Source organism: Camellia sinensis, chromosome 2 (genome assembly GCF_055761805.1).
Source record: "Camellia sinensis isolate YWXY chromosome 2, ASM5576180v1, whole genome shotgun sequence".
In the NCBI taxonomy this organism is placed as follows: domain Eukaryota; kingdom Viridiplantae; phylum Streptophyta; class Magnoliopsida; order Ericales; family Theaceae; genus Camellia; species Camellia sinensis.
In genome coordinates this window covers 149,859,761-149,873,596 of record NC_138962.1, presented here as the reverse complement: position 1 = coordinate 149,873,596, position 13,836 = coordinate 149,859,761, and positions in this window count along the sequence as shown.

Below are 13,836 nucleotides of genomic sequence, written 5' to 3'. Positions count from 1 at the left end.
ATCTATTGCAGACAAGGAGAGGTTTATTGATAACTTTGGGATTTGGTGGGGTGATGACCTTATTGTCAATCAAGTCTTGAATTTCATGGCGAATGCAAAAGCAACGATCAGTATGGTGACCATATTGCTGATGGAATGCACAATATTAGGTAGGGTCATGTCTAGGTGGGAGAGGATTAGGGAGAGGTCGAGGATTGAGCAATTTGAGATACCTTTTCTCCATCAGTACCTTTAAGGCGAGGGTTGGGCTCATATGGAGATGGGCGAAGGTTCTTTTTTGAGAGGAGGAAGCATCAGTGTTAGAAACATTGGCAAATGGGTTGACAGGTGTTGGCAGGGTATTCATGGGCTTGGGAATAGAATCAGGATGGGTGTTTCTAGTAAAACATCCATTTTTATGGCTTACCCTCTGATTCAAAGTGCTCCTAACTTGAGCGATAACAGTGTCATCCATAGTCTTTGCAACAACTGCGAGCACTTGCTGCTTGTTCAATCCTTTGACCTTCAAAGTCTCAATAGCCCACTGAAAATGTGCATAGGGATCAATACTTGTCCTAGCCTTGTTCTTGCAACTTGCTTCAGCTTGGTCAAGGGATTGAGTGGCTATATCGAAACGAGGCCCATTTGTTGTTGATATGTCATCAGCCAGACTTGAGATAGCTTCGGGTTGGCCCTTTCCAACTACAGCTTGCCCCAAGATTAGGGAGCTTTTTGACATGAACCTTTTGGCATATGATGTGGTCGATGATGGAGCCAAGACCCCAAAAGCTAAATCTGCCATAGTTCTCTGAAGGTCTTCAATCATGCTCAACAACTCAGGAGAAGCGAGTTCGGCCATTGGTGCCCGTAGTGTATTTGACCCAACTTGGTCTTGATGAGTAGATTGGGTTGGACTCTTTGGTGTAGGTTGGACTGGAATTGGGCTATTGTTAACTTTTGGGGTTTAAGATGATGGGGATTCAAGTGCATCTATCATGCATAAGTTCGTGCTTTCTGGAATGAACACCTCAGGCTTGGGTAAATGGGTCGGGGTGATATATATACTGGGGTCGAAGGTAGAAGGTAGTATATGGATGAGGTTAAGGAGAGGATGAGGTACTTGGTCACGGATGTGAGGTGGGTTGGTGGTAACATTGGGTTCTTGAGGTGGAGCTATTGTCTAGTTGTCGATGAGATTCTGAACCTCATGATGAAGATGGTAGCAACGATTGGTGCCATGACTGCTCTGTTGATGGTATGCACAGTATTTGGTGGGGTTATGTCTAGCAAGGAGTGGGTCAGGAAGAGGTTGGGGATCAAGGGGTTCAAGATACCCTCTTTCCATTAGGACTTTTAGTGCGCTGGTCAGGCTCATATGGAGGGGGGTGAAAGTTCTTCCTTGACCTTGGATTAGGTTGGCTATTCATGGGTTGATATTGGCAAAAGGGTCAGTAGTTTTGGGATCGATGGTGACGGTACTGTTTTCAGTGGGTTTGGGAATAGTGCTATTGCAAGCATTGGTATTCCTAGAAAACACCCTCCTTATTGGTTCGTTTGTTCTAGGAATAATTCATTTGTTAAATACGCTCTCAATTTGAATCCCCAATTCATGCAAATTTTTGAAAAGTGAATAGTGGAGTAGCTATTAACTTTTATAACATATTAGGCTCAAGGTTCTGCACCACTATCTGCACTTGGACCATCTCAAAAGGTCAATTTGTCATTTATGCTGCCTTTGCTCTCCACCTTGCAACAAATTTCACAAAAAGTTCTTTAGGATTCTAGTGGGTTGCTTCAAGTCTTGGGTGGTCATTTTAATTTGGGTATCATAAGAATACTGATTGACAAACACCTCAACCAAATCTTCCCAATTCTGCTTCACTTTATCCTCCAACTTGGCGTACCAAGTGGCTGCTATACCTGACAAGGTTCTTTTATACAGAGAGATTTTCTAAGGCTTAATTAGACCTATCGGTTTCAGGACATCTGAGAAAAGCCGGATATTTACCATGAGATCTCCAGACTCGTCGAAATGGTCAATTGGTGGCATTTTGAATCTGTCTGGAAGCCTTATGGTAGCCTCGGTGTACCCATCCTCAATGCTGGGAATGGAGTTAATTCCCTATGCCTTTTTGAATTGCTTCTCAAGGTTAGCAATTTTTAACAAGGTCGAGTTGAGATCATTAATATCAAGGGAAAAAAGCCCCTCATTAGGCTACACCAAGGGTTTGAAAACTCGAGCTTGAGCCAACCCTTCTCAAGGATCTGGACCTTGCAAATCTTCAGCTGGCGGAGGTGGGTCAAAGTTTGGTTGGGAGCCTGGGACTGGATGTCTGGTAGATGCCCCAGATAGGCGTTGTATTTCAGGAACGATCTCATCTTGTATGGCAATTCCCTGGTTTAAGGCCGTTATCATGGCCATAACTTATTCTGGACTTTGAGCCATCATGGGTCTGCTGAGTTGGCAATTGGGGAAATGGATGGGTATAAGTTGAGAGTTGACTAACAAGGATTTCGACCTGGTCATACTTGATGTATCTGAACTGGATTAGTTTAGATGGGTTCGATTGGATTGGGCTTTTTTAGAATAGGTCTTCTGCATTGGATGGATCTTTTCTGAGTTGGCATTGGGGGATTAGATGGACTAGACTTTTGCTGAGTGGGTTTTCTTGGGGATTGGATGGACTATGGTGGGTTAAGGCTTTCCAGATCGGATTGGGTTAGGCCTTTGCTAAGTTGGGTACTACTCATTCTTTGGCTCAGACAAACCTAGCATTAAAAACAACTGCCCCATCAAATCAGGTTACTAGGTATGCCAGTCAAAGCAAAGCAAGATAGAATTTTTGGCCCTAGTTCTAGTCTTGCTGAAAATTCACCCATATCAAACACAAATCCTTAGATTTCGACCCAAATTCTGATTTTAATATGACCCTCAAGTTTGAAAGGGATCGCCTCAATATTAAGACTCTCCAAGGATTGCATCACACATTGAAAAAGATTTCACATTTTGCACAAAAGTATTCAAAATAACCCTATGAGAGGTTAAGGTTTCCCTATCCTAACTTTGGAGTGATCTAGAGTTTTACTACTCAAACAAGTGGTTTAATAACATCCTGAATGTGGGAGAGTATCCTGTCCTAATTTGAATGGTCGCTAGAGCTCACTACATGCACTACGCCGATTGGTCCAAAAGGGTACCTCGGCAAGATTACCTAATATACCTCTCACACCTAACACTGAGAAGTGAAAGGAGGATCAAGTGGTACGGCGATAATCTAGATCCAAGGGTTGTGTTTCAAACATGGCAGAGCGCACGGCCAGCCAGCCTTTTGGCAAGCGCTTTAGGCAAGTCATCCAGTAATTGCAGATGGAAAACATAGTGACTTAATAGCACCAATGCAAATGCAATACAAAGAATATATATATGTAGATAAAATTTGACATCATGAAGTTCAAGTCAAGTCCTCTAAATCCCCAGCAGAGTCGCCAGAAACTGTAGCCGATTTTTCGTTGCTCCTCGGTGGGGTTTAGTCTCCTCGGATATGATAGCTCTACAGTCCGGACTCCCGTGGTTCTGAATTTGGTTTCACAAGTGCAATGTGAAACAGAAAAACATAAATGAGAGTCTAATTCCGGCAAATCTTAGAAAATCCATTTATCATCAGAGATGCCAAAAATGCATTGCCAGATTTCAGAGTCACCACCTAAATATTTTTGAAAAATTTAGGAAACCCATGACTTGTGCCAAAGGCCACTTGTCCATCATAACCAAAGTGTCTCGGCTCGAGAACTTAGGTATGAAATAGGAAAGCCATGAATTGAGCACCCCACTCACTCGATCAAAGATCGACCTCTACTAATCATGATGTGATTGTTATGTACAGTATATGCTCTTGTTTCGATTATTACTCTAACATTACTATGTGAGCCACATAACTATAGACTATTTCACCCACTTTGGAATGCTTTGATTTCATGTTTGTTTGAAAAGAATTTTGAGAGTGTGCTACTTGAAAAAATGAGCTCATATGTATATTTATTCAAATCATCCCAATTTAAGCGAAATACCCTTCATCCACAGGCAATCAAGAGGTATATTAAATAAGCACTTAGCCTCATGGTAATATGATTGATATGGCAACACAAACATGCGTGTAATATGCTAAAGCAAAAATGCTCACCTAGTACTCAATCGAGGCAAGCCAAAACAGAAGGAAAAATATTTAGGAAAATGCATGTTCTAATATGCAAGTGACTAAAGCATCACATACAAAATGTGACTATCAGATTCGGCTTCTTAACATGACATATGGATCAATTCAAGGCATATGGTAGTCCATGTATTCAAACAAGAAATAATCGATGTTTATCAAGTGTGATGAGCCAAATCCTAATGTATGCAAAAAATGGATGCAAGTCACGGAAATGATATGAAACCAAAAAAAATATGATATTACATGCAACCATAGTAAGCAAGTAAATAAAATGGAGAAAGAATGGGGGCTGGAAGACATACACAATATTACAAGTGTGCCCTCGCACGAGAGGGTCCGAATGAAATGTCCATATTAAGCTAATTATTACAACACCAAATGAAGAAACTAAATTAACTAACTATTAAAAATTTGAATAAAATCAACTAATTAATTTACAACACGCTAATTATTAAAGCACTAATTTAAAGGACTTTAACGGGAAACGAGGATTCGAACACATGCAACCAAGAATATTCTCCCAGAAACCCCTTTATTTGCTGCCAGATTCTGTTCTATTTGCAGTCAGAAAATAATTCTATTTTTGCCTCAGTGTTTGCTCTGTTCTGCCACAAAAATACCACTGCCTGTACAAAATGGTGGTCGGACGGCCTTGGAAAGTGGTTGGCCATACGGACTGGTAGCTGGTTAGGCACTACTTTTGGAAACTTCCCTACTGCCATAGAGTCAAAATAGAGCAAAACAAAATGTTTCCAGGACATGTTTATCCTCTCTACCCTTCCCTATCATGCAAATGATCAAGGAAGGAGTATTTGATTCATAAATCATCAATTGTCGCAAAACTATTGCGTGATGATCTATGAATCGATAAGACAAAAGATTAATAAAATGAAATAAAAGACCAGCAATGTTATGACCCGAACCCGCCCCCATGGGTTAAGGTCATAATCGGCCAGTAATCATGAGATTACCTACGACCTCAAACCAAATAAAACATGTTTGAATAGAGTTAAGGGGCCAAAACGGAAGCAAACTTAAAACTTTTGTCCATAGAGTTGTGCTTACATGGCACATCATAACAATTCACATATATTCATTAATAACCCACATCAAAGGAGATTAACATATAAGCTTTACACAACGGGATCATTCAAGTCATAGTTAGCCAAACCAAAACTTATAAACAAAGGTGATCCAACGTTTTCGCCAACATAGCAAAGATATGACAAATGAACAAAAGGGCGAAACATGTTTCGTACGTGAGGCGTTTGGGCTGACTCTTCAAAACTTCGATTGTTTCTTACATACTGCACTGAGGCTGGGTTTGGACATCTCTTGGCTTACCTACAGACACATGAATGAGAGTGAGCAAAAGCCTAGTGAATAATATCAAGTAAAGAAGGTACATGAACGAACTTTGAAACAGTTACATCAGACGACCATGGGCTCAATTCATGTTTCTATCTAATGTATCAACAACTAAAGATCTAAACGTATCAAATGGCCTCGGGCCTAATTCACTTATATCTGACAGCCTTTGGCCCATTCATTCATGTCCAACGGCCTTTGGCCCAATCGTTCGTATCCGACGGCCTTTGGCCCAATCATTCATGTCAAACGGCCTTTGGCCCAATCGTTTATATCCGACAGCCTTTGGCCTAGTCATTCATGTCCAACGGCCTTTGGCCCAATCATTCATATCAAACGGCCTTTGGCCAATCATTTAATTTAACAGACTTATGAAACTCAAACAGTAGTAAGCAATTGAACAAATAGCATACTTCGAAATATCTTTACTGAGATATTACTTACCGTGATCCGCTGGATGATTTGCCCTTGTGCTTGACCCTACACATTTCATAACACAATGGGTCACAAACGATTCAATGCGTTCTTAACTTATACATTCCTCTTAGGACTTTTTCTTATTTTCTTAATCCATTTACAATGTTCAATGCATGCCTAAGAGTGCTTAGAAATGAAAGAGAATGAAAAATGAAACACAAAACATTTTTACAAAATTTTTGAAACAAGGATCCCCGCTCGAGCACGGTTTCTTCCGCTAGAGCGGACCCGTTAGGTCTACAAAAGTATTGGTTGCCTCATTTTTACGCTCGAGCGTGACTTTAGATGCTCAAGCAGATATTCAAACAACATGGCTTGGGGCTCAAGCGTGACTCTCCCCACTCGAGCGGACATCAATGTCTGCAAAAGTTCTAGGAACTAACAATTCACACTTGAGCGGCCCTTCCCCCGCTCGAGCGGACACGCCAAATCTGGAATTTCCAGAATTGTTCTTAAAGTTCAAACTTGACATTCAAAGGCCCAAAACTCATGTTTTTGGTTCAAAAATGTTGAAACACGTTATATATCATAAGGATATAAACAACATGAGGCAAATTGTTCAAAATCATGATCTAATTCTCTAATTAATCAACATTTCTCTTGTATGATCAAAACCCATGCATTCTAACTGCATACAACTCCATATCTTCATGAATCATACATGCATGTTAACTTTTGACTCCAATCTTGTTTCAAATGGAAACATTGATACCCATAATCATGAAACTCATGAAAATTATGCATGCATGTGAAATTTGGTGCCCAATTCATCATGTTCACCATGCCTTATGCTAGATCATGCAAATTCATGGCAATTCTAAACATGCATGTGCATGTAGACTTCAATTTCATCACAATCAACACAACTCAAGTTCTTGATTACCATTTAATCTTGAATTCACAAAAATTACAAACTCAAACTTATAAATCTATGCTCAAATACTCACCTAGAGGCTCAAATCCTCCAAATTATAGTTAATTCTTGAGTTAAACTTTAAGATCACCAAGCTCCTTGATCAATTCTCAATCTTGAGCTCCCTCTCTCTCTAAATTTGGCACTTTCACTCTCTCTCTCTAGAGTGTAATCTCAACCAAATGAGTTCGAAGAGAGGAATTGAGTGTATAGAAGCCTATTTATAGGCTTAGCTAATCAAATTGATTAAGGCTAAGTAATTGAGCCTAATTTAATCGTTCTGAAGCTAATTATTTCATTCCAAATCAGTTTTCAATTAAATTTCACCATAGGCTCTAAAAATTATGCCAATCACAATGGCGTAGTCAATTTCGATTTCTGTGACCGATAAGGCCTTCAATTTTCAGTTTCTAACAGTAAGTTGAACAGATTTTCCTACGGTGAACATATAGAAAGTCAAAATCACATATAATCATATAAATGACACTCAAAATCGTATTAAACACATAATCACAATCATAATTAAGATCAATTAGCGTAATACGGAACAGGGTTATCACTAACAACACCTCCTCCCTATCATGGAGTTACCTCAAGAGAAGTGGTATACATTGCTTCTTGAATCACTAAACATCATTGCAAAGTATGTAATGCTTTGAAACTCAATGGGTTCAATATAACATCCGATTGAACCCAACTCAATTTATTACCTTTTCTACCCTCTCTTACTCCAATTTTATTAACCTTTTTTACATTACCTTGCCATTTTCTTATCTTTTCTTCATTTTTATCCAAAAGTGATAATTACATCCACTACGTCCAAAAGCAATAAAGATAACAAGCATGACTTGACCCGAGAAATGAGCATGTCAAGCCCTTTTCTATAAGGGAAATTACAAAGGAAGAGTCAAACTCATTTACAAGCAATAATGAATTCAAGTCAAACCCAAAATAAGCGATAATGACTCTAAATCCAAACTTAATAATAACTTGTAATGACACTTTCCATTGTGATTTCCAAGGGTCTAACTAGAAAGTTAGTCCTTTAGAAGTAAATGCACCGGTGATAAAGAAAAATGACAAACAAGAAATGGTTCTTAGCATAAGAGAGATGTGATGCCCTGGTAATGAACCACCGATCAGATTAAACCATTAAGCATGGAAGGTCTCTTTCTTATTCTTGAACAACAACCTTTTGTTAAACAACGCTTTAATCAAAATGAACAAAGAATGAAGGGAGGTTGCAGAGATGATTATATAAAGGTGATTACAAGTGTGTATATTTACATGAAAACTATGGAAAGAAAATTATCAACTCAAATAGATTAGTGTCTATGGCCTAAACAACCAAATCTATGAGGACCTATAACAACACAAGCATAGTATTCAAAGCATAAACTGAATAAACATGCTAAACAGCCCTTAAAATATAACAAAACAGTACTGAAAATCAATTCGAAGAGGTAAAATAGACTTGAACAAAAATGGAAGGAAAGAAGTCTAGTGAACAAGCCAAAGAAAGGGAGGCTAGCCCCTCCTCTTTTTGTGACTTAAGATCACATTTTTAAGCTAAAAGACACTTTGAAAAACAATGTGAAAAAGCAAATAAAAGAGATAGAAATGTATGGTACAAAGGCTCAAAAATTACCCTTTAAAAAGAGGATGATCTTTTAGTCCACAAACCACAAGTTGAACACTCTCAAGAGTTGAAATTTATGTTCAATAATCTCAGCAAGAGACCTCAAGTTTAGGCTTAAGAAGTGTATAAATAGTGTATGTATTTTGTAAGAGAGAGAGGAAGAACCATTTGAAAAAATCCGTCTTTTGATTTTTACCCAAAACCCTTCTTTTGATTTTTACCCAAAACCCTAGGTTCATTCCAAAAACCTCCAAAATCTCAATGTTGTTTAGAAATCGCAAATAACAAAGTTAAAACTCATAGAAGGTGCACAGAATCCCTACCTCAAGTTTAGAAGACGAGAAAGAGAGAGTGTAGGAAACCCAAAGACGCCAAACATCAACTTTACTTCGATTAGAACCAAGCCCTCGCCGAGCTCTACCCTTTTAACAAAAGGACATAGGTGAAGAACTCGATGGATCTAGGTGTATTTGAGTGAAATATGTGAGTTTTAGAGAGAGAGAGTGAGAGAAAATAGGGTTTTGAAATGTTTAGAGAGAGAGAGAGGTGAAAAAGTGACTCAGAAAAGTGACTTTACGAACTGATATAAGCAAAGCTCGCTTGAGCGCAAGATGTGTTGCTCAAGTGACCAAACAAAATAAGTTTTACCGCTCGAGTGCAAGAAGCTTCGCTTGAGCACAAAATACAAACTCTCGGTAGTTTTATAGACAAACCGTTGCTTGAGCGCAAGAAGCTTCGCTCAAGCGAAGAATACAAACTTCTAGTATTTTTGCAGACTTGTAAAAGTACTAGAGGTTCTCAAAGACCGCTCGAGTGCAAAAAGTGTCGCTCTAGCGAAGGAACAAAATTCTGGGCAATAAAAGTTTGGAAAACAAGCTACTAACTTGTTCTAAACGCAAACAACACGTCCCAAAAGCCAAACTCAAAGAGAGATAAAGGGAAACAAGACATGAACAACTGTATAAGACAGTGAAACCCGTATCCAAAACATAAAATGGGTTGGGTCTAAACCAGAAACGCTATAGGCATTGGACGGTTGACTACCTTAGGAAGAAGAAACCCTACAAGAAGTACCCCTCACAGAACAAGAGTCGTGCCCACATGACTGAAATGGAGGATTTGTCCCAAGATGTGGATGGCATGCATCTGTCAGCCATCGTCTTAGAGGTGAACATAGTGAGGTCCAACCCAAAGGAATGGTGGGTGGACACTGGGGCCACTCCCCACATCTGTGCGAAGAAAAAGATGTTCACAACTTTCGAAACAGTTTCAAAAGGTGAGAAGTTGTTCATGGGGAATTCAGTGACATCAACTATTGAGGATAAAGGTAAGGTGGTCCTGAAGATGACTTCAGGAAAAGAGTTGACTCTGAACGATGTCCTATTTGTGCCGGACATTCGTAAGAACCTTGTCTCGAGGTCATTCTTAAGCCAACATGGCTTCTGCATGGTGTTTGAATCTGATAAGGTCGTGTTGACCAAGAGCGAAGTCTATGTGGGGAAGGGATATATGTCGGGTGGTATGTTTAAGCTAAATGTAATAACTATTATCCCAAAACTTAATGAGAAAGTTTCTTTTTCTGCTTATATTCTTGAGTCCCCTAATTTATGGCATGGTAGATTGGGTCATGTAAATTTGGACTCTTTGCATAGATTAATCAAGCTAGATCACATATTATCTTTTAAGATTAATCCAAATCACAAATGTGAAATTTGTGTAGAAACAAAATTGACAAGGACTGCTTTTCATTATGTTGAAAGAAGTACCGGGCCTTTGGATTTAGTGCACAATGATGTGTGTGACTTGAAAGTCATGCAATCACATGGTGGCAACAACTACTTCATCACTTTTGTTGATGATTGCACTAAATACTGTTATGTGTATTTGCTTAAAAGCAAAGATGAGGCAATTGATAAATTTATTGTTTTCAAGAATGAAGTTGAGAATTAACTAAGCCAAAAGATCAAGGCTTTAAAAAGTGATTGTGATGGTGAGTAAGAATCCCCATTTACTAAGATTTGTGCTCAATTTGGGATTATTCACCAAACCACAACGCCTTTCTCCCCTCAGTCAAATGGTGTTGCTAAGTGGAAGAATAGAACGTCAAAAGAAATGATGAATGCAATGTTAATAAGTTCTGGGTTGCCATAGAACTTGTGGGGGGAAGCAATTCTCTCTGCGAATTATATTCTAAATAGAATGCCTCGGAAGAAAGTAGACAAGACTTCATATGAGTTATGGAAAGGCCGCAAACTTTCTTATAATTTCCTACAAATGTCGGGTGTCTTGTAAAAGTGGCAATACCTACACCCAAGCGGGTTAGGATAGGTCCAAAAATCGTGAATTGCATATTCATTGGTTATGCACACAATAGTAATGCATATAAGTTTCTTGTGCACAAGTCGGATATTTCAGATATCCACAAGAATACCATAATGGAGCCAACGAATGTGTCCTTCTTTGAAGATGTATTTCCTTGTCGAACCCAAAGAAGAGGATCAAAGTTCTGAGAAGGAACTTGAAGATGATCAAGTAGATTATCAAGATAAGGAAGTAGATGAGCCAAGAAAGAGTAAGAGGGCTAGGACTACCAAGTCTTTTGGCATGGACTTCTTGACTTATATGTTAAAGAGAGAACCTCAAATTTTTCATGAAGCTGTGACTTCACCTGAAAGTCCCTAATGGAAAGAAGCAATTAATAGTGAAATTGACTCCATCCTACATAACCATACTTGGGAGTTGGTTGATCTACCCCTAGACAGTAAGGCCTTAGGGAGTAAATGGATCTTTAGAAGAAAGATGAAAGTGGATCGATCAATTGATAAGTATAAAGCTAGGCTAGTTATCAAAGGATACATGCAATGAGAAGGCCTGGATTACTTTGATACGTATTCACCTATGACAAGGATTACATCCATTCGCAAGGTAATTGCGACAACTGCTTTATGTGATCTGGAAATACGTCAAATGGATGTAAAGATAACTTTCTTAAATGGAGATTTAAATGAAGAAATCTACATGGAGCAACCCGAGGGGTTTTCATCTCCAAGGAAAAATAAAGTCTGTAAGCTTGTCAAGTCATTATATGGTTTGAAGCAAGCTCCTCAGCAATGGCATGAGAAGTTTGACAACGCTATATTGTCAAAATGAGTTTAAAATCAATGAGTGTGACAAGTGCATATATGTCAAAGACACTGACAGAGGTTATGTCATTTTGTGTCTATACGTAGATAACATACTCATTGTTGGTAGTAATAATGAAATGATTAGAACTACCAAGAGATTGTTAAACTCTAAGTTTGACATGAAAGATATTGGCCTTGCAGATGTCATTCTGGGTATTAAGATTACCAGAACATCTAGTGGTATTGTACTTTCTTAGTCTCACTATGTTGAGAAGATACTTGAGAAATTTGGTAAATCAGATACAAGTGTGTCCAGAACACAGGTAGACTTGAGTCTACATTTGAACAAGAATAATGGTGAGAGTGTCTCTCAGCTAGAATATTCTCGGGTCATTGGAAGTTTGATGTATCTAATGAGTTGTACAAAGCCAGATATAGCCTACTTTGTTAGTAGGCTTAGTAGATACACAAGTAATCCGAATGCCACTTATTGGAGGGGCATTATGCGGGTGTTAGGTTATCTGCGCTATACCCAGGGTTATGGGCTGCATTATAGCAGATACCCAATAGTACTAGAAGGGTATAGTGATGCTAATTGAATATCTGATATGAAGGACTCCAAATTCACTAGTGGTTATGTGTTTACCCTCAAAGAGGCAGCCGTGTCTTGGAAATCGTCCAAGCAAATGTGTATATCGAGATCAACGATGGAATCTGAGTTTATTGCTTTGGATAAAGCAACTGACAAAGCTGAATGGCTTTGCCAGTTCATTAAGGATATTCCACGTTGGCTGAAACCTGTGCCTGCTATCTATATTCATTGTGATAGCTAATCAGCAATTGGACGGGGCACAAAGTAATATGTATAATAAAAAGTTTAGACATATCTGTCGTAGACATAATTCCATATGACAACTACTCTCTAATGGAGTTGTCTCTTTAGACTATGTAAAGTCTAAGGATAATATTATGGATCCACTAACCAAAGGTTTAATTCGAGAGTTAGTAGAAACATCGTCAAGAGGAATGGGGTTAAGGCCTTTAGTGTTGTTACTAGAACGGAAAACCTAACATAGTTGACTGGAGATCCCAAGATCTAAGTTCAAAGGGACAACCTAATTTCATGTAACGGGTGAGCCACTAAAGAAATAAATCATCTTGCTCATTCCTTTGTACAGTGATACCCTGTAGGGGTAGAAGGTTAAGCTAATGCTTTTAATGACCTAAGTGGTATGAATAATTAACCATGATATAATGAAATACCTTATATAAGTCACCTATGTGAGTGTGAAGTGGGGCCACTTCTTTAAGAATTGATAAGGCCAAATTCTTTAAAAGCACTCACTGAACTAGGCTAGTGTTCTAGAGCCATACCGGACACACTATTGGGAACAAGAACAATTGTTAGACTAACTTCTGTGTGAGGTCTATTGTCTCGGTTTACACGAACAGCAGAACAATTCAAGACATCATGTTCACTGATCAGCCAGTAAATCTGATAGGCTTCCACTACGAAAGGTTCAAGGCCAACAACTACCTCTTCTAATACAGGGTTAGTCTTTGTGCTCTCTCTCCGAGTCTTTGTTGTAAACGTTGTCTGTTTTCTTTATTCAGTCAATTTTTATTCATATGGGGGATTTTTGGAAAAAAAAATGGTTTCATGGTTAAAGTAGGTCCCAACCATTGGTTGAGGTGGGATTAAATGGGTTTAGATTCTTTGTAACAATGTCTTTACACCATAAAAAGAATGACCAAAAATCATTAAGAATTGAATGAGAAATTGTCTCAAAAAGTTGGCCTCATGCATGAGGTATTGGGAATTGTATATAACTACTAATCTCACATTGATTGTAAAGGAAAGGTTTGATGGGTATTTAAACCTCAAGATTTTGATAAGGGCATGAGCCCTTTGGGGCATCCAAATTTTCCAAAGGAAAGGAGTTATGGATGCTTCAAGGATGGGCTTGGGCCATAACTATGGTCCAAGTTGGTTATGCAAAAATTGCCACACACACGCACGCGCTCGCCGCCTGACCGCTTGGACAGGGCCAGGACTGAGTCCATGATCCGTGATTCGTAGATCTTAGGCTTGGGCTTGCTGGAATGGGTTAGGTTTGGGCT